At 32.8% G+C, this 22,002-nt stretch overlaps 1 pseudogene; it reads right to left on the bottom strand.

Annotated features, from left to right (window-relative positions):
• Window positions 1-12,808: 12,808 nt before the first annotated feature.
• Window positions 12,809-13,635, bottom strand: LOC143411868 (WD repeat-containing protein 31 pseudogene; annotated as a pseudogene).
• Between the last annotated feature and the right edge of the window lie 8,367 nt (window positions 13,636-22,002).

The raw sequence follows: 22,002 nt of genomic DNA, 5'->3' as shown, positions 1-22,002 counted from the left end.
CAAAGGTAGCACACAAACAATGATGAAAGCTGATGATTATGAGAGACAGATTAATGAGAGAAGAAAAATAGAAAAATAGAGACAGACTTTTTGTATTCTAACACCATATTTTCATGTTTATTTTATCAATTCATATTCACTATATATTTACTATTGTACTCTAGATAGATCTTTTACCAGTTCCCGTGGTATAGATAGGAATTAATGTCAAAATAATAGTATAGATAAACATAGATCTATTATTTATCATTTACTGTGTTTGGAATGAGGCTGAAAAGGTAACTGTGCTCATTCCATCCATAGCGCAAGTTGTGATCTCAATGATCCTCCTTTCTTTTCTCTCTTAAATTCTAAGATGGTTGATTCTCTTGCATTTATTTAATATAGTTTCTGAAAAAGATTCAATACCAAAATTAAAAGGTTTGTGAGTAAACCGTTAAACATTTAATGCTAAGTGCCTTGAACCATTAAGAGTGATATTATATATTTGCAATTATTTACATAGAAATAGTGTTGTGATGTTTGAGAGAAAAAAAACATATCAGGTCGCAAAAATAAGGTGGCAGATAATTTCAATTTTGCAATATTGAAGATATTACTGTGTATGAATATACATTTCATGTAGGGAATACTCTAGATGCACATACTTAAATTATGAACAGTAATTATCTTTAGGTAATGCAATGTTAATTTTATTATCATCCTTTTCTTCTGCATTTTCTATTTTCTCCAGTGAATACATATTACTTAAATAATTCTGTGTTTGCTTTTAAAACAAGAAAAGAAAGCATTCTAGCATCAGCCTAGTTCTTTCCTTCACAAGATTCTGGCTGTTTTCCTCCCTTCACTTTGATCTCCATCTATTAAACTGGATGCTTCTTCCCAGTTATGCTAATCAACAGTTTTTCCAACACTTAGAAAAATATGATTTAACATCATTAAGTAAATGTGAATATTTCTCTGTTAAGGAAAAAAAATTTTCTCATGGGAAACACTGTTGTATATGAACACTTTCAATTCCATATTTCTTGTTTAGCTATCAAAATTGTCTTTAGTATGGCTTTTTTTCTGAAACACAAGGGGATCCATAGGATCGAGAAGGAGAAATACTAAGGATTGAGATGAACCAAATTATGTTTTTTTAAAAAAGACATTATCACTAAGAAAAAATAATGGATTATACAAGAGAAAAATAGATAAAATAGATCTATTTTATCATGATCACTCCTCAAAGAATAAACATCAGGCATTCTGGTAACCACTTCTATAACCATTTCTATATAAAAAAAATATATTGTGCTCTATATATTTCTTTTCCTTCATTTCACTGCATGTTTTCTGATTTTTTTCTCTGTTTTGATTATATCCTATTATCACTTCATTTTCTCAAGTAATTGACACCTTATATAGAATTATTTTATAAAGAATTATGATCTATCACAGAGCTACACCCTTAGTCCTTTTTCTGTCTTGAGAGGGTCTCACTAAATTACCGAGGTTGCCTTTGAGCTGCAATCCTCCTGCCTCAGCCTCCTGAGTTACTAGGATAATAGGTATGTGGCACCTAGCCCAGTACCCCCTCCTGTATCTTCATTCTTTTATTGGTACTTCACGGTCACAAGGGAAGGCCATATGCTGTGGGTTGTGGAAGGATCCTAAAGGGAAGACTGGGGGTTGTCTATGCTGGGGCCCTAGGATTCCAGTGGTCTTCAGTTCAGCCAGGATTCGCCTGCCTGCCTGCTTAATTAAAAAGCAAGTGATTATTTTTTTAAAAACATCATTTGCTTATTTCCTATGAAGATGAGCAGCAGAATCTGTCCAGCTGAGATCCAGGCGGGCGCCCTGGTTGGTCTGCAGGTAACACTCCCACCCATAAATGACTGACATGCTTTGGACTTTATGATCTGCATTCAAAATATTCAAATAAAACGGCAAAAGTGGGGAAGATGCCCTAAGATGGCTAAGAGTGTAGCTCTGTGGTAGAATACCTTTGGGATCAATCCCAGTACTGCAAAACAACATGGAGAGACAGGGCTGCCCTTGAAGATCCTATGGTATATTTGATAAATCGAACGATTGTTTCCTCTTAGAGATGGTGGGTGATAAAAGATGATCTAGAACTGGCCATGGTGGCACATACCTATAATCCCAGAGACTCAGGAGGCTAAAGCATGAAGATCACAAGTTCCAAGCTGACATGGACAACTTAGATCCTGTCTCCAGAAAAAAAAAAAAAAAAAAGGACTGGAGATGTAGCTCAGTGGTAAACCCAGCTCCTTGGGTTCTTTCCCTAGTAGCCCCCACACAAAACCATCTGGGAAAAGGCTGAAATGAGCATGTCAATCCTTGACAAGTTTCTGGGAATATGCGTATGTCTGTGAAACAGTTGTAAGAATGCATCTATTACTCTGGGGAAATAAAAGAATTATGATCATCCTCTATCTTCTTATTTAATACCAAAGTAACCTTACATGATTGGCTTTATACATACAATTTCAATATAAACTATTTCAATGTCCACTTTTGAGCATGGACTCTCCTATCTTGGCTCACAAGGTAAACCAAAACGATTTGATTTTCAAAAGTCATATAACCAGTATTTGTGGCAATATTTTTAGGTAAAAATTATACCTATTGAAAAATCAATATTTTTGAAAATGTTTTTTATTTTTAGTTATACATTATTGTGGAGTATAATTTGACTTATTTATATAAACATGGAGTACATCTAACTAGGATCTGGTCTTGTGGTTGTACATAATGTAGAAATCAGTGTGGTATTTTCATATACGTACATAGAAAAGTTATGTCGGAATCATCCCACTGTCTTTTCTATTCCTACCCCATACCTTTCCTTCATTTCCCCTTGTCTAATCTACTGAACTTCTATTCTTTCCCTCTCTCCCTTGTTGTGCGTTAGCATCCACATATCAGAAAGAACGTTCGACCTTTGGATTTTTTGGAGATTGGCTTATTTCACTTGGCATGATATTCTCCAGGTCCATCCAATTTCCAACAAAAGTCAAAAAGTCATTCTTTTTTATAGCTGATTAATATTCATTTGTGTATATATACACATTTTCTTTACCCATTCATCTGTTGAGGAGCATCTAGGTTGGTTCCATAGCTTAGCTATTGTGAATTGAACTGCTATAAACATTGATGTGGCTGCATTACTGTAGTATACTGTTTTTAAGTCCTGTGTATATACCAAGGAATCAGATAACTGGGTCAAATGTTGTTTCTTTTCCAAGTTTTCTGAGGAATCTCCATACTGCTTTCCAGAGTGGTTGCCTAATTTGTAATTCTGTCAGCAATATATGAAAGTACTCTTTTCCCATATCCTCGCCAACATTTATTGTCAACTGTATTGTGGCCATTCTGATTGGAGTGAGATGAAATATCAGTGTAGTTTTTATTTGCATTTCTCTAATTGGTAGAGATGTTGAACATTTTTTCATATATTTGTTGACAATTCATATTATTTTTCTTTAAGTGTCTGTTCACTGTTCAATTTCTTTGCCCATTTATTGATATTTATTTTTTGGCACTAATTTTTTTGAGTTGTTTTATATCCTTGAGATTAATGCTCTACCTGAGGTGCCGGTGGCAAAGGATTTCTTCCATTCTGTAAGTACTCTCTTTGAGCTCTTGATTGTTTCATTTGCTGTAAAGAAGCCTTTTAGTTTGATACCATCACATTTATTCATTCTGAATATCAATATATTTTAAAAATCAGTAGAACTCTTTTTCAAGCAAATTCACTAGGAATTGGAATTTTATATAAAGAACCATTTTATTCACCAAACTTCATTTTACAAGTTCATATGTATTATATATTCAGTATTTCATCATAAGATTGACCTGTGAAAATAAATATGATTTAAATATTATCTGTGTCAATTTATCCTTTTATTACCTATAATTTAGGTAATGAGCTTATTATTATAGTCTCATGAGCTTATTATTATAGAAATCCACAAAGTGTTCTTTTACCTAGGATAAAATTATAATTTTAAGGCAAAAATAAATAAATAAACAAAACAGACAAACAAACACACATAACACACAGTATCACAAACCAATCAATAAAAACAAAAGTGAATGGACTGGTGTTCCTGAATGTTTTAAAAGTCAATATACTATACGTTGTATTATTTTTTTTTGAGTAATTTTTAGTGAGCAATGTAAGCTTTAATGTTTACCATGAGATTATGATGGGGTTTTACATTGTGTATCCCAAAATTAACAAATAAGCCAATATACCTCATTGATCTACCAGTGATTGCTCTTTCCTTATCAAATTCTCACTATTTGTCAAATATTTATTCATTCTAATTATTTGAGCATTAAGTTTGGCCTACCTTCTGCCCTCACACTTGTGTGCTCAAAAAAAAAAGGCCAGAAAACTCTTCATGTAAAATCTGGATAGCACATATTTCAGGTTTTGCACACCGTATGGTTCTTTTACTAACTGTTCAACTCTGTTCTTATAGTGCAACAATGGTTGTAGAAAATTTGTAAGCAAGTGGAACAAGTGTCATTTAAGCTTTTATTTATTTGAGTAGGAAGAAAAGTTTATTTGGGGCTAATGCTTTCAGATGTCTCACTTCTTAGATGGCCAATTCCATAGCTCTGGGCCAAGGTGAGGCAGGACATTATGGCAAAATGGTATGCCAGAGGAAAGCAGCTCAGAACATGACAAAAGGAATCAGAAAGGTGGCGTGGGGGAGAGAGAGAGAGAGAACCCTGTGTTTCTTTGTCTTAACAAAAGGACCTGAGAAGAACAACGTAGAGAAGGGAACGTTAATTTGGGGCTCAAGGTTTCATAGGTCTCAGCCCATAGATGACTGACTCCATTGCTCTGGGCCTGAGGTATGGCAAAACATCATGGTGGAAGGGTGTGGCAGAGGAAATTAGCCTAGGACATGACACCAGGAAGGAGAGAATGAGAGAGAGAGAGAGAGACAGAGAGAGAGAGAGAACGCACAAGCACCAGCACTTTATTTAAATATACTTACAAAAGCAGATGATGAATCTAGTTACAGACCAACATAGTAAAGAATCTTTTTTTTTTTTCTCTTCTAAATACAGTTGAATACCATATAAATCATTTAACCCATAATGGCTAATAAACCTTAAAAGCTGGAAAGAACAAGGATTGGCTAAGAAAATTAACCCTTAAGGAATAATAAGCAGTTTTGTTCCTTCAGTTTTCTTTTTATGCCCCAAATATCCTGAACTGCTCACTGGAGTGTGTTCTATAATCTGGAACCAACATTAGGAACAAAAAAGTAAATAAACAAATAAATAGATAGATAGAACAAACAAGAAAGGCCTACTCTCTTTACTTAAAGGATTGGGAATGTAAAAAAACACCACCTAATTCACAAAAAAAAAAAAAAAAAAAAAAAAAAAAAGATATTGGTTTATTGGTTCACTTTCAGAGCAGCTTTAACAGTCCCATGTACTGAACCACAATGAAATGAGTAAAAATAGAAATGAAATGTAGCATATAGTCTTTCAAATCATCAATTTCTTTAAATTATATTTTATGACTAAAGCAAAAAGAAATTAGCAAATTCTAATGTGCTCAATGTATATGGAGAAAATATTTTGACATTTAGAAGTAATGATAGTAAAGTCACCCAAATTAAAATGAGGTTTCCTTATCAATGGTGTTAGAAAGTGATAAATTACCTATATATATATATATATATATATATATATATATATATCATACTATCTAGAAAAATTGCTAAGAAAACATAAATCAATATACCAAAGTTATTATAATTGAATCAAATGAAGTTCTAAAGAAAATCAAGTAACCAACAGGAATTGAAGGCATAAAAATCTGAATGTTTTTAAATTTTTTTATGCATGTGACAGTGGAATGCATTACAACTCATATTACACATATAGGACACAATTTTCATATCTCTGGTTCTATACAAAGTATAGCCACATCAATTTGTATCTCCATAAATGTACTTTGGATAATGATGTCCATCACATCCCACCATCATTTCTAACCCCCTGCCACCTCCCTTCTCCTCCCACCCCTCTGCCTTATTCAGAGTTCCTCTATTCCTCCCATGCTCCCCCTCTCTACCCCACTATGAATCAGCCTCTAAAAATTGAAGTATTATGTTTTGGATATGTAGTGGCACCCCAAATCTCATGTATGAGACAATGCAAGAATGTTAAGAGGTGAAATGATTAGATTATGAGATGTGTAGACAGATCAACAGATTAATCCACTTGAATTGATGAACTCATTGGTAACTATGGGCACATAGAGTGTAGCAGGAGGAAGTAGATCAGAGGGGGTGTGTTTGGGGTTTACATTTCCTTGCTACCTCCTTTCAGGTTATCATGACCTAAGCTGCCTTCCTCTGCCATGTTTTTCTGCCTTGATGTTCAGCTTCACATTGGGTTCCGAACTATGGAGTTAACCAACAATAGATTGAACTTTGAAAACCATGAGCCAAAACCAATTTTTTTCTAACTTGCTCTTGCCAGATGTGGTGGTCCCAGTAATGCAAAGCTAACTAAAACACAAAGGAAGCTGAAGAAACAGAAAAAAAAAAATAATGATAGTATTGAAGAGGAAAGTCATCAGATATCAGTATTTACTTTAAAAGTGAATGGTCTAAAGGTACCAGACAAAAAATAGAGATTTTTCTGGTTAGATTCAAAGAAAAAAAATAACTCTTGACAATAAGCTGTCTACAAGAAAATCGCGTCAAATTTATTAACATCGATAGATTAAAACTAAATAGGTGCCAAAAATATTTATCATGCAAAAACATTTATAAAAATGATAGTAACTCTATTATTAAAAATGAAAATGGACTTCAATGCAGAGATAATTGCTACAACAGTCATACTAACAGTCAATATATCAAGAAGGTATAGCAATCCTAAATAGTGGGTGCTAAACAAAAGAACTTTAAGCATCTTAAATAAAAACTATCATAAATGAAAAGGTAAATATACCAGTCTATGCTCACTTGGGTACTTCTGTACCCAACTCTCAAAAATTAATAAAACTACTAGACAGAAACTCAGTTAGGGGATACTCAACAACACCTTCAACTAACCAGATTGATTTGACATTTATAAAATCTACACTCAAGAACAACTGAATACACATTCTTTTCAAGTGCCTGTGAAACATTCACTAAGAGAGATAATATCCTGCATCAGAAAATAAATGGTAAAATTAAATAATTAAAGTCATACAGAGACCGAATATGTTTCCTGATTATAATGGATTAAACTACAAATCAATAATAGAAAGCCATTAGGCAAATTTCCAAACGCTTGAAAATGAAGCAACATATTTCCAAAGAATCCAAGGGTCAAAAAGAAAATGTCAAAGAACATTTAAAAATATTTAGAACAAAATGAAATGAAAACACATTCAATATCTATGGAATGAAGCTGAAACAGTAAGAAAACTCATAAAAACAAAAAACAAAAAAATAAGTTATCACTATAAGATATCATGAAGTTTACAACTTTTACAAGAATGAAAAGAAATTACCCCAAAGAATGTACACTTAGAGATTCAACAAAATAGAAGAAGCAGATCAATTTCTTGAGTGCAACAAGCTACCAAAACTAAGATCAAATGAAATATATAAACAATATAAACAGAATGGCATGTAACCATTTAAGAAATGTAATTTGTATTTTAAAAGCTACTGAGAAGAGAAAAGTCGAAGACCATATGGTTTCACTGTGGATTTTACTGAACACTGTAAAATAATTAACACCAATTTTATGCAAGATTATCCAGAATGAGAGGAAAGAACACTTTTCAACTCATGATATCAGTGTAATCCCAATACCAAAATAGACTGACAGCTTTACAAAAGAAAACTAAAGACCAATATATCTAGTAAACTTGATGAAAGAATCTTAAAATATTAATTTACTAATATATAAATGTAATAATATATTATGACAAAATTTATTCCTGGAATGTAGTATATAAATATCAGTTGATGTAATCTACCATCATCAGGCTAAAGACATATAACCGTGCTAACTGATTCAGAAAAATCTCTGGAAATGCAATATCCATTCAAGATAAAGATTCTTACTATGCTGGAAATAGAGAGGGACATCATCAGGTTGAAATAGAAGATTTACTAAAAAGATAAAATGTGCAGCTATGATCATACATGATGAAAGACTGAAAGTTTGTCCTCTGAAAACTAGAAGGAGAATATGCTGCTAAAAGAAATCAAACAATACCTCAAAAGTTGGAAAGTTGTGTAATGCCCACTGACTGGAAGACTCAAAATAATAAGAGAATATGTTCTCCTATTTCTATCAAAATCTTAGCATGAGCTTTTGAATGCATATACAAGGTTATTTTAAGACTTATAGGAAAAGGAAAAGGTCTTAAAATAATCAAAGCAGTTTTGAAAAATAATAAACTGAGATTAGTCACTCTTCTGAATGTTTAAGGATACTATATATATGCTGTATACAGGATAGTGTGGTACTAACAGAGACCACACTATCACATTAATGGAAAAAAGTAACAAGCCCAGAAATAACCACAATGAATATGCCCATAATTTTTGCCAAAGGAACAAAAGCATTTCAATTGAAGAATACCAGCTTTTTCAAAACCTGAATATTCTAGGCAAAATGTGCCATTAGTCATCACAGAGGAGTAATTGGACACTCATACCCTTCAAAAGATAAACCTCAACAAAAAGCTTCACATCTTATACAGAAAGTAATTCAAAATGAATTACTTAAATTTGAATATAAAGTTATACTGTCTAAGGAAAAGGTGAGAAAATATTTTCTACCTAGGGCTGTGCATTGTGTTCTTAGGCTGGACATAACTTGTAACACAAAAGAGAAAAATAATTTGTTACCTGGACTTAATCAAAATTGAAAAGTAAACTGTTAAGAAGATTACAAATAAGAAACTGGAAAAAAAACATATTAGTAAATTTTGTGTGTCTGACAGAGACTTTACATCTGGAGTAAATGCAGAATACTTAAGACTCAACAGTTAGAAATGTGCAACGGAAATGTAAAGACATTTCACTGAAGGATATAAAGATATCAACTAAGCAGACAGAAATATATAAAATCACTAGTCACTAAGAAAATGTAAATGAAAATCATAATGGGACATTACTAAAATCATAATGATCTATTACTACACATATATAAGACTGAATAAAATGAAACATAGTTACAATGCCAAATGCTGGTGAGGATGCTGAGAAAGTCAGTCACCTATACATATATTGACACATATATTGCTGGTGAGAACATAAAATGATATAACTGCCCCCCAAAAGAATTTGGTAGTTTATTTAAAAAGTATATGTATAACTACTATATAAGTCAGTATTTGCATTCTTGGGCATTTATCTCAGAGAAATGGGAATGAATGACCACACAAAATCTATACTTGATTGTTTATAGCAGTCTTATTTTCTCACAAATCCATTTCAATATGCATCTTGATATGTAAGTCTATGACTAATTATAAAAAACAAGGGGAAATATTTCTTTTGCAGTTTGATGATAGGTATGACAAGTATCAGGGTAAGTCTCTAAAGTCTCAGAGATAATAAGTTGAACAATGGAGACTAGGATAAATTTCTGTGCTCATTCTATTATATCCTATGCTCTTCATTGAGTGAACTATAACGTAAGTAATAAGAGAAATAGCACCACATTATATCTACTTCTTTCAAGATTCAAACTAACTAGTGATTATATTGCAAAATTTTGCAAATTTTTCTAGTTCAAAAGCCTTATTTGTTTTCTGTAATATGGATACAAAAGATTGACTCACCATATAATATTAAAATGTTAAATAAAATATAACAACTCAATTGCTATAAGGTTAGAGAAAGGATAACAGCATAATCAAAACCAGCATACTTAAAAATCATGCCAAATCATCATTCAAGTGACCTCAACTTAGCCCATCTAATGATTCTCTGACTTGACTCATATATAATTTCCCAGTGATGGTGACGAGTGTCTTGTATTTATGTAACTTTCTTTCAGAGGAGGTCAGAACTCCTTAGACTCAATTAAGTCACTCATGAGAATACATATTTACATATGCTCTAATATAGCAGGTGGCTTATCTAAAATAATATCAATTACTACAGCCCTTACTCTTCTACCAGTCTGACACATCTGGTAGACAAGCTGTGATTCACAGCTATAGATATGGTGTTCTTATTATGTCACTGTTTCTTTTTGTAATTTGGGCAAAACTACTTTTGGAGAGGAAAGCATGAGTCTCACAAAATTGAATGAATTGTGACAGTTTGCAAAAAATTTTTTATCAAAGTTGTAGTGATTAAAGTTTACAGGTCACCTATTCTTGATCCCAGGAAACTTTGTAATTAACTAATAGGAAAACCAATAAAAAAGCTTAGATTTCCCATTCTCTTCAAGAATCATAAAACCACAGTACATTCTGATACACATGCAGTGTTTCAAAAGGATATTTTTTAACAATATACTGTGGTTACACAGTATACTATGAGCTCTTAGGAGAAACTGTGGTAAAATTTTGATAGCAACATATTATTAATGTGATTATTATACTTATTCCTTAAGTAGAAGATTGAATAAAACACATCTGATGGAAAATTTACCACTCTAGCAATTTTACTGGAACACTGAGGTCCCTTTACAAAGGACCTTAAAAATGGAACTTATAAAAAGATGAGTTCAAGGAAATGTCATTCCTTCAAAATACATTTCCTTAAGTTGCCATTCTGTAAGTAAATTAGTTTTACTCACTTGCTCTTTCTCCTTCCATTACATCAAGTACTGTAAACCTGTATGCTAATGATCACCAGTTATATAAATTATAAAATAACGAACCATTATGTGACAAACAAATAGCAGTGATGGTAGCTGGTGACTAATGTCAGCGATTATATTCTATTTGCTGTTCCCAAAGTGTGACCTCCTAAGAGGACTTTTGGAAATAAGTTATCATTTGGGAGGTTAATCACATGCTAAAAGCAATCCTTGGGAGAAAACGTGATTTGGGTGCTACAACTCCTTATATTGCAAAAAGTCTTGGAAGTATTATAAATTCAACTCAAAATTACACAAGGCTATGAATTACATTATCATTAGATCTACTGAATTCTAAGAGCTGATCCATTTTCAAAGTGGCAGAGGCAACAATTCTTGCATTTTCAAGATATTTTCTTGTCTGTCAATTTGCCATTAATGGTTAATTCTTAGCTTCGGTAATTTAGCCAAGAAACATAGCTTCATTTTCCCTACTATGCCTTCACAGACTTCCTTGACAATGAGCACTTAGTCCCTCTCATACGCACCATATAATTTGTGCTATCACAAAGAAGTACTACATTCAGCAAATTATAGTAAGTTGAGCAAAAACCACATTTATTGTCTCTAATATCAGTAAATTTTATTATGTTTTGAAGTAGAAAAAGATGCAGATGATCCAAGACAAAAGAGAGAAAAATTTAAACATTTTAAAAGGCTGAGTGCAGGGGTATAAGATGAACAAATGAGGTGCTGGTGACTTAAAAATCACAGGCATGCATTTCTGTTCAGCTTTCAGGTCAAGATTAGGGGCTATACCTCTATAGAGATTTCTAATATTGGATAACATTTATTATGATTTTTTTGGGGGGAAAGGTGGTGTTGATCCTTGAATTAATATATTGGGTCCACTTCTTGCTTACTGATAACAATTTAAGTCCAAAATCTGGGTTACCCTCAAAAATTTATCAAAGCAAATATCTATGTTTAAGGCATGGAAAATAAAACATTAAAGTTTTTCTCTTTAATATTTCAGATTTAAGTTGAGGAAATAAAATTAAGGAAGTCAAAGTAATAATCATTTCTTTTTTGTATATGTACATACATGTATATGAAATTTTATTAATGTAAACTAAATACAAATATTCAAATTGTAAATGAATTTTTTTTCAGCCTTAATCTGTGAACCTCTCTATTTTCTTACCCAGGAAAAAATATGATAACTCTTATAATCTGGGCAATATCCTCATTCTGGTCAGCCACTTGAAGCCATCTCAGTGGCTGTTTTTATGCCACCTCATCAGCACTGTTCTAGGAAGGAACGTACACAGGCTGGGATTTACTACCTCCCCTCTACTGCTCTGGGTAGATTTCAAGGATTTTGCTTTCTTGCTATAGCTTTGATTCTTTGCATTGCTGAGGAACAGTGCCCAGAGCTTAATCGATGGTAGATGATCCATTTTCTCTATGGAGCCAAGCTGTTCTTTCCCATCTTGATTATTTTTGAGGCAACCAAAGCAGACTCTGATCTGCTACTTTTTCTTTCTCCTTTCCTTCCTCTTTCTTTTCTTTTTCTTTTTCTTTTCTATTTTTTTTTTTTTTTTGAGAGTCATGGAAAAGATTAGTTGGATGGAATCAAGCTCTCTGCTTCTTCTTTCACAGACACAGGCCCATAATTCCTACACCTCCAGATCATCATTTTGAGTAAAATATCTTCTTTTTTGAAGAGTAGGTCCAAAAACTCACTAAAACTTTGCATTTGAATTTAACTTAATTACAAACTTTATGTTTAGTCCATGTTTCTAAAATATATAACTGATTCTGAACCACTGAACTTAAATTGATATCAAACACTGACATACCTTCTAAGTAAATGTAAGTAAAGAACACCAGCCTACTTTTCATCCCCTTAAACCAATATAACATAAAAAAACACAAAATCATAGAAAGAAGCAGTCATAGTTTAATATTGTCCAGTGCATCTCTCTCAGCTTCAGAATGCTTCTTCTTCCTTTAGTTCCAGCCCTTGGCTGTAATCCACTCTGAGAAAGTCAATTCCTCTGTTTAATCTTGCACATAATAAGACAGGATCACCAACAGCCAGGGGAGTCAAGGATCCAGAACCATCTACAGACAAGGTGAAAAGGCAAGCTCTATTATCTTGGTTCCAATATTCACCTTAGAGTCATGCAATGAGACGTTAATCTCAGGCACTAAGGCCAATGCTCTTAGAAGAAAGACACAGGATGCAACTGTCTGGAGAGTCGCTTATACTCACATATTATACTCTTTGCCTTACGTCCCACAGTGTGGCTTCATAGCCTTCACCTCCAAAGCCACTGCTGCAGGAGATATACATGTGTCCATCCATCTGACTTCACAGTGATTGTGAATGTGCTTTTTTTGTGGGAAACCTGTGAGCCACCCACAACCCCTAACCATTCCATAGTCAGATGGTTTATTTTCAGAGGACGGGAATGTATGTAAGGACCCAGCCAGCACAGGTTAGTGACAGGTTCCTGGAAGCAGATGTTTTTTTCCATACACCGTCCACTTTCCATATCCCACAGGAGCAAGGTGGTGTCCCAAGAGCCAGTGCAAAGCTTTGACATGTCTGGGTTTATAGGAAACCCAGCAACCAAAATTGTAAGGTGGGATAGCTGCTGCCTTGCCTGTGAGGAACCATGTAAGTCCTACAACAGGACCATCTTGAGAGGCACTGAAGAACTGATGTGATTGGGGAATACAGGATACCTTGGTGATTTCACATTCATGTCCTTTGAACCTTTCTACCACTTTTCCAGTTTTTCAATTAAAGGCCATGACTATCTGTTTTTATAAGTTCTGGGTTTGAGTTTGCTCTGCATTTTCCCCCTTCATGGCACAAAACCTACAGGAAGCCTAAGGAGGAGGAGTTTATTTCAGGTGGCATCTGAGCAGCAGCATTCCTGGTAATTGATGGAAGTTGTGTTCCCCCCTAAACACCAAAAGGATCTTCTTGGTTAGTTTCTAGATGTAATTATTTATAATATTTATCCTTTGGAAAATAATTCAGGCAGCCACTTCCTAATCTCCATGGGCTTGTGGGGCTGGCACTAAGGGCCTTAGGAATGCAGAGCTACAGAACATCCACATCCTCCACTGTCTCCCATGCCTCCTCCCCTAGCCAGCGGTAAGTTTTTTTTTTTTTTTTCTAATGGGAAAACATATTATTATCTTATGGTACAGAAATATTCAAAACAAAATTAGAATCCCAGTCCCCTTAAATTTTCATATCCCAATTTACCAGGGGGATCAGACATTGTAGTAATATGTCACTATGTCATAAGATAATTTACATGGCTCAGAAAGTCGATCCATAGGAAGATGCAGTACAAGTCTTTTTTCTTTTTTATGAATCAGAAGTCCAAATTTAACTGAATCATTGGATTACTATCTAGTAATCTAAGGATTAAATTCCACCTTAAGATGATGGAATGAAGGAAGAGTGCAGACTTAAGAAGCATATCTAGACATTCAATTTGTCTTTATTTTCTGTAAAGCAAATCTAGCAGAAGAGCTAATGGACTTAGAAGTCACATTTTCATTTCCAGTCCAGGCTGGCTTCTCAAAGTTCTCAGCTCACTTGATAATTGTCTTCTTGAAAGCTGTTTTAAATAAAGGTAAGTCAAGAATTAAAAGAGTATGTCTCATATTGTAGAGAAGATCTGTTTTTAAGCTGAGACTTCCTGGATCAATTTAATCTTGATATTTTTATTTTGTTTTTAGGAAACATGTATAAAAAGTCCATTATCTCTTTAGCTAGGTTATATAAAAAACCTGTGCTGGGCCTTGATCTTGGAATTTCTTCCATCAGTGAGGTTACACTGTAATGAGTGAAAGTGAAGAAGAGATCAACACACAGTCTGGCAGGTACTGTAATAAAAGCAGTTCAGATCTAGAGGATTGTGGGTGGACAAATACGGTAACATCTAAGCTCCAACCCTAGAGATGAATAGAAAACATGACAGTGATTTTAGCTTTTTTGTTAGAAGACTGATAATGTGAAATTAGCAACTAGGAACATGGAAAATTCCTAACTAAACAAATTCTTAATAGAAAAGGCACAGAGAAGTGGGTGAGCTAGGAAGGTAAGGAGAGATTTGATCATTGCAGATCTTGTAACCTCTGGTACAAAGTTGAGACATTTTTCTAAAACTTTGTAGATCTGCTAAGGTTTTTGTTTTGAATGACAGATAAAATTTTACATATTTACCATATTCACATATGTTTAAAAGTATATATACATAGTGGAATAATTAAATTTAGTTAATTAACATATGCATTACCTCAGTATCGTTTTTTGTGGTAAGAGAGTTTATGTTCACTTTGTAAGCAATTTTCAAGCTACGAATATTATTAATACCGTTAAAGTTCTTTAGGCAGTGGAGTAACCTGATGAGAATTGTTGTTTTTGAAAGATAATTCCTTATGCTGTGGAAAAATTAATTGGATGAGAGAAAAACCAAAGCATTTGCATATTGGTAATTGCAGTATTTTAGGAGAGAGATAAATGATGATAGTCTGAGGAAAAAGACAATGAAGGATAGGAAAAATGAATGGATTTGAATCCTATTATGCAGGTAGACTTGGAATGAGCCTGTGATGGATTGGATGCAGAGTATGAAGGTGAGAGAAAATTCAAGAGTGATGCTCAGATTTCTGGTCTCAGAAACATTATTAATATAAAATGGCCACTGTTAGTTAATCATGGTAACTATAAACACATTTTGAAGATATAATAAATCTACTGAATATTAAAATTTCATAATAGATTCAGAATGTTCTTTAACAGTATCCACATTTTAAAAATAGACATCTTTATTTAATACTTCATACAAATTTGTAATCTCTCTCACACACAAACATACACACACACACACACACACACACACATACTCACACACAAATTTCCAGTAGGACAACAGGGTATTACCCTCTCAAGTGCTTTAAAACCAAACCACAAAAAGATTACTTTTCACTCCATTTTTATAGTCAACTAAATTTTCCAGAGGAAATAAAACTCTCCTGGCAAATGTAGTCAAATTTTCTGTGTATTTTAATTTCACAATTGGACTATTTTTGGTTTTGAAGATTTTTCCAAGAATAAAAAAATAGGAGATTTATTCTTAAGAATAAATTCAATACCAATAATCTTTCTTTGTTTTTATATGACATCTTATACTATATCATATAGCAAATATAAGAGTAGGGTTATATAATAACTATGTCCCCCTTATATTATAAGCTCCCAGTAAGTCAAAGCTTCTCATTTACCTTTGCATTTCTAGTATTAAACAAGGTTCTGGTAAAAAAAATAAGTGTTCAACATATAAGTATTGAAATAAACCTAATTATATAAAAAATTGTATTTTAAAGCCACATTATATTATTAATTATAAAAGATCCATATTTTACGTAACAATTCAAAATAACACAGGAAAAGTTTTCAAATTCTAGTAAGAAATTTGTAGATAAAATCTTAATAGAATTTTTGAATAGCAACAAAACTTTGTAGTCCTCTAGACCCCAGATTTATTTATTCAAAACTCATTGATGCCTTTTGAGTCTTACAACTTTTTTTTTTTTTTTTTTTTTTTTGCTTTTCCATAGGTAAAGACAACAAGAACTAACCTCATACATTACTGGAAAAACCCTCTTCTTGAACTTGATTACTACTAATGAGCCAAAGTATTTCCCCATACAAATGCTACCCAGAAGTGTGATACAGTGTTCTACTTTCACACTAAAGCTCTTTTCACACCCTCAGGTCATTTTAATGTTTTATTGACATTTAATCAACTAATATTTCCATGTTGTTTTTATATTTGCTAATGTCAGTACCAGTATACTGTATTCTAAACAGACAGATGTGTATGAATTTGTGTGTGTTCATGAGATAACACATGTGTGACACATGTGCTATCATATAACATCACCTACACCACTTTCTCTTTTTTAAAAATAGAAAATTTTAAAATTTGCAAAGCACTTTCTGTTTTTCTTATATTCTATATTGTCCAGATTCTAGTTACAGATAAAAGTGGTCCACAGAACGATACCAAACCAAAGCTACTCCAGGGTACCTGCATTCTAGTGTGTTTGAGTAGAAGTTACTTATCCAAATATACCACGCCAATTCACTGCTATCGGTCTTTGCAAAATAGTAATAGATATAATTTGTGTGGCCAAATAAAAATATATTTGTATATGAGATTGTCCTTTATCTCTCAATTGTAAAAACAAATATTTCAAATATATGAATTGAGAAATGATCATAAAATCACTGTAAAATATGTTTCTTTGTAGTGTATCATCAGTTGGGATAATGAAAGTTGTTAAGTCCTTGCTGCATTCTAATTATAAAGAACTTTTGATTAATTTATTTTGAGTATTTTTTCTATATTCAAATATTTCCATGTTTATTTGGGGGTGAAATTCCATCCAACTGGGTCTTTCTCACCATATATTGGATTGTCTCCCTAGAGGAGGTTTTTATTTATATACTAATCTTACACTATTCGTTCATATGCTTTAAAAATGTTTGACAGTCCCTACTTAGTATTTCAAATATGGTAAACTCAAATTTTATAATAAATTATGAAACCTTGTCAAAATTGTTTTATAAATTCTGGAGCCAATTTTTCCCCTTTTTCTCATAGTAGGAGGGTAAAATCCTGCATGTCAACCACCAACAAGTAGCCAAAACCCAATTATTTGATTTCTTGCTAGAAATCAGAATTTTCTTACTTATGATTTTGAATTCCACAGATCCATAGAGAAATATGCCCCCTCAAACATGCACACACTTATAAACATACACAACACTTTATATTCATACTCTTAATGTTTACTCAATGGGCAGGTGCACATGTGCAGTTAACATTTCAGTAAGGAAGAGTATTTTTCCCATCGAAAATTGCTTGGAAGAAACCTTCTAAATACCATAAAAATAGTTATTTAAGGAGAGAATAAAAATTCTTAACAATCTCTTGGTGTCTCTTTTAAATATTTGATGTTTCCTCAATTACATGACTATAATTTAAGTAGTTCATTCATTAAATCAGTAATACCACTTTACATCCTCTTTCTTTAGTGATACAATACTTCTCTTTCTACTTTCAGGTCCTTGTAATACAATGGTCTAGGACAAAATTCCTGAGAGAATATTGATGGCTAAGCCAATGTTGTGAAGATATACTATGACTTTGGCTTCACCTGATATATTTTCACAGCTTTCCCATCATATAGTTTTAAGGTTAACATAAAAATATCTTTGATGGAAATGGCAGAAATTGCACCACTTTTTTGTACAGGTGAAATCTTCAGAAAAAGAGAAAATGAAAAGATTAAAGAAAAGAGACAAGGACACATGATCACATCAAAGGTTGTGGAAGACCAGGGAGGAAAAAAAAACTTCCATAATAATTTAAATGGAAGCTTAGTACTGCTAAGAGATTGAAATTCTAAAGTTCTGGCATAGTAGAAGAAAAACTGACATTTACAGACTTTATCACAGAAGGTTTTAGTAGCAATCTCTTGACTTCAAACTAGCTTCATTATTACATTGGGACTGCACATTTAATTTCTTCTGAGTAATCAGTGTAGATATGTGTGTGAAAAGTGTATATTGAAAAAAATATGATCAAATAAGCACTAGTATAAATAGAGTTTCATAAACAGGAACACCTCCAGATTTGTGGTGTTAGGGTTAGGGTTAGGGTTAGTTCTCTTTTATATAATGCTAAGTGATAATATTACCTTTAAAAGGATTTATCCTAAGTCTATCAAAAGTAAAGCGGGCTTGAAGTAAATGTGGATAAATTCCTTATATATTATTATAACTATCTGTTATATTTCATAGCAAAAACAAAAGTAAAAACATACTTCTACACTTTAGATCCCCATATTTAACTTGATTAGTGTTGCATTTTGCATTTAGACTATTTTCAGTCCAATTTTATGGTTTAAAGTGTTTTACAACTTAATGTACTACTTGTCATTAGGAACTTGTCATTGAGGAATAAGTGAAAGGCCAATGGAAATAATATTAAAGAAGAAAACAAATTTAAAGAATGTCTAGTGCCTCACTTGATTAAAAAAATTATCTGGAGTAGTACACTAATATAAAGGAACTATATAGAAATCATGTGCCAATATCATCTCAAAAAAAAAGACTCATAGATTCCTTATGGCAAAGAAAGTTTTTTTCCAAAGATGTACAATATAAATCTAAAACTACTACTTGGATAAATGTTAAGTGATGAGGTATGTGCAAAAATACACAGTAGTAACAATATTATCAGAACAGAATAAATGTAAAGAGTACTTGCTCATAAGCAATTTAGTAAAAACTGTGTGTTAGTCAGCCTTTCATCCCTGTGACCAAAATACCTGACAAAAACAACATAGAGGAAGAAAATTTTATTTGGGCTCACAGAAGTCTCAGTCCATGATGATGTGACTCCCTTGCTCCAGGACTGAGTCAAGGAAAAATAATGGAGCAAATACATAGTGGAGAAAAGCAACTCAGCTTATGACAACTGGGAAACAGTGAGAAAAAGAGAGAGAAAGAGGTTCCAAAGACAAGATATAGTAAATGGCCACACCCCCAGTGACTTACATCTTCCAAACACAAACCACCTACCCAAAACTGCCACCCATAGTCCATTTAAATTGTTAACCCACTACATAGACTTATCTACTGATGAGGTTACAGTGCTCATAATTTCTGCATTAACAAATGAGATTTTAGGGGACATTTCTGCCCCAGTCCCCAAAGGCTTTGTATCAAAATGTAAGATACATTCAGTTCACCTGAAAGAGTCACCATAGTCTTAACAGTTCCATCATTGCCCAATGTTCAAGTCCAAAGGCTCCTTTAAGGCAAACTCTTGGTTACATGCCCATGTAAAGGATCAAAATCAATTTACATACAGCCAATATACAAAGGTACAATACATTTCTATTCTGAAAAGGAGAAATAGAGCCATAGAGGAAAACAAGACCAAAACTCAGCCAGGCAAACATTATGCCCTGTAATTCCACATCCAGCATCTGAGGAATATGGTAGTGACATGTGAGATCCAAAGGGCTTGGCAGTCCAGTTCATCCCTATTTCATATTTCATAATCTAGGAAGTATACTTTAATTTTATATTTCTTAGATGAAAAATGTACACTTTGTTCTGCAGAATTATACATAGGTGGGTGGACAATTACATCTTTTTAATTAGGCATTTTTAAAATATTTGGAAATTAAATTATACATATAAAGACATAATATGTACCATAAGTGTGAACACACACATATTCAGGAAAATTATTAAAATAAGTACTTCTTTATAATTATCATCATTTTGAATCATAAACAAAACTGAGAGAAATATTTATTTTTTAATTCATCAAAAAAGATGTAAGGTTCTCATTTTAATCAATTTTATTTTGTATTTTGCCACTGTTTCACAGCATTAGAGGTGTTTATATGCTTCTACCATTTTATATTTCTGTAATTGTTAAAAAAGAAATGATTGTAATACATTCATCTTCATTTTTATACTTATTTTCCCTTAATATAAGATAATAATAATTAATATGAGGTAGTAATAATTAATATTACTGTGATGAACATCCACCAAGATATCAAGTAAAATCAGCATTCATCTAGATTCTTTTGGTACTCTGGTTATAAATCAAAGTCAAGAAATTATGATCTCCCAGGCTGACTGAGGATGGCTACCATTCTTCTCATTCCTCCTTAAAATTACTTGATTTTGCCACAGAATTGGCTTATGATTTTGTTATACTTTCAATAAATGACAACCTCCTGTTTAAGATGTATAGCCTTGAGCAAAGATCAGAAGCTTCCATAATGCTGGAGTAGTATAGGATTCTGTTAGGCAGATCTGTCTCTTGCCTTATAGCAGGAACCAAAAAATCCCAATTTTTAAGGAACTTTCTAGCAGTGACTTGACTAAGTCCTGTACTAAACATAACAAAAACAGAAGCAACAACAATGACAGGTCAAAAAACCCTGATGTCCAAGCAATGAGTGGAATTGGAATGACCATATGAATTCAGCAGAAATATGTAAGAACTCAGGGTCAATTTGATGTACTAGAATGGTACAAGGAAATGGATGATCTATTTGGTTGATGATGCCTATAATAAGATAGGCATTCTCGATCCACTCAGTATTGTTGGAGTAAAGTGAAAAGAGGCAGAAAACAGAAAGTAGAAAGTGGAAAAAGCCTTGTGAACAAAACTCACAGTACAGCCAATGGTGGAAGCCTTGAGGAGACAGTGCAGGAACGTTTATCAGAACAGATTGAAGTAGCATCTTTGAAACTACATAGATATCAGTGATAAAGAAATTACAAATGAAAACAAACATACTTTGGTAAGCAGATAAAAAAGTAGCCAGCGTAAAGAAACTGAAAATAAAAAGTTATAGTCTATATGGGGACAAAAAGATCACAATTACTCCTTAATTCATGACCTGAGTTAAGTGTTACTCAGAACAGAAGACCACAGAGAGTTCTGCTCTGTGGACAGGTGAATCCTGATGTTCACACATGGATATCTCCAGGATAAAATTGCTGTGCGTTTGTCTAAAATTTAGAATTACCTGAAAATCCTTTAAAAATTATGTATTCCAATTTCAGAGATTCTGATTTAATCAGACTGGTTGTTCCCTGAGGTTTTCAATACAGTTAGAGTAAGAACAAGTGGGCTAAGCCATCTCATCTTATCTACTATAGATTTAAATATGTCCCTACAATCACCACAACAGCATGTTATGATAAGCTAAAATGGAAAATGTAGAATTCTTGGGTACATTTTTAAGAAGACATCTATTAAAATATTTAAATGTATGCAGGGTATTTCCCTCTTCCAATTTTTTTTTCAATGACAGATTTTTGGATAACTAGCTTTATTGTAATTTATATGATATTTGCATATATTATTTATATTCATCTAGTTATTCTGTCTTTAGTTTCATCATTTTACTTATGGATTGGAAAAGTTCGAAAATCCTTATTTAAAAGTAAGTATTAAGATGAAGTAAAATTTAACTTGAATGTAAAGTTTCCATGTCATTTTTTCTTTGAAGTTTTTAGATACTCATTTCCAAATTATCATGAACTCT

This window comes from Callospermophilus lateralis, chromosome 12 (assembly GCF_048772815.1).
Source record: "Callospermophilus lateralis isolate mCalLat2 chromosome 12, mCalLat2.hap1, whole genome shotgun sequence".
NCBI classification, from domain to species: Eukaryota; Metazoa; Chordata; class Mammalia; order Rodentia; family Sciuridae; genus Callospermophilus; species Callospermophilus lateralis.
Note: the sequence above shows the minus strand (reverse complement) of the source record. Positions and strands in the feature narration are given on the sequence as shown.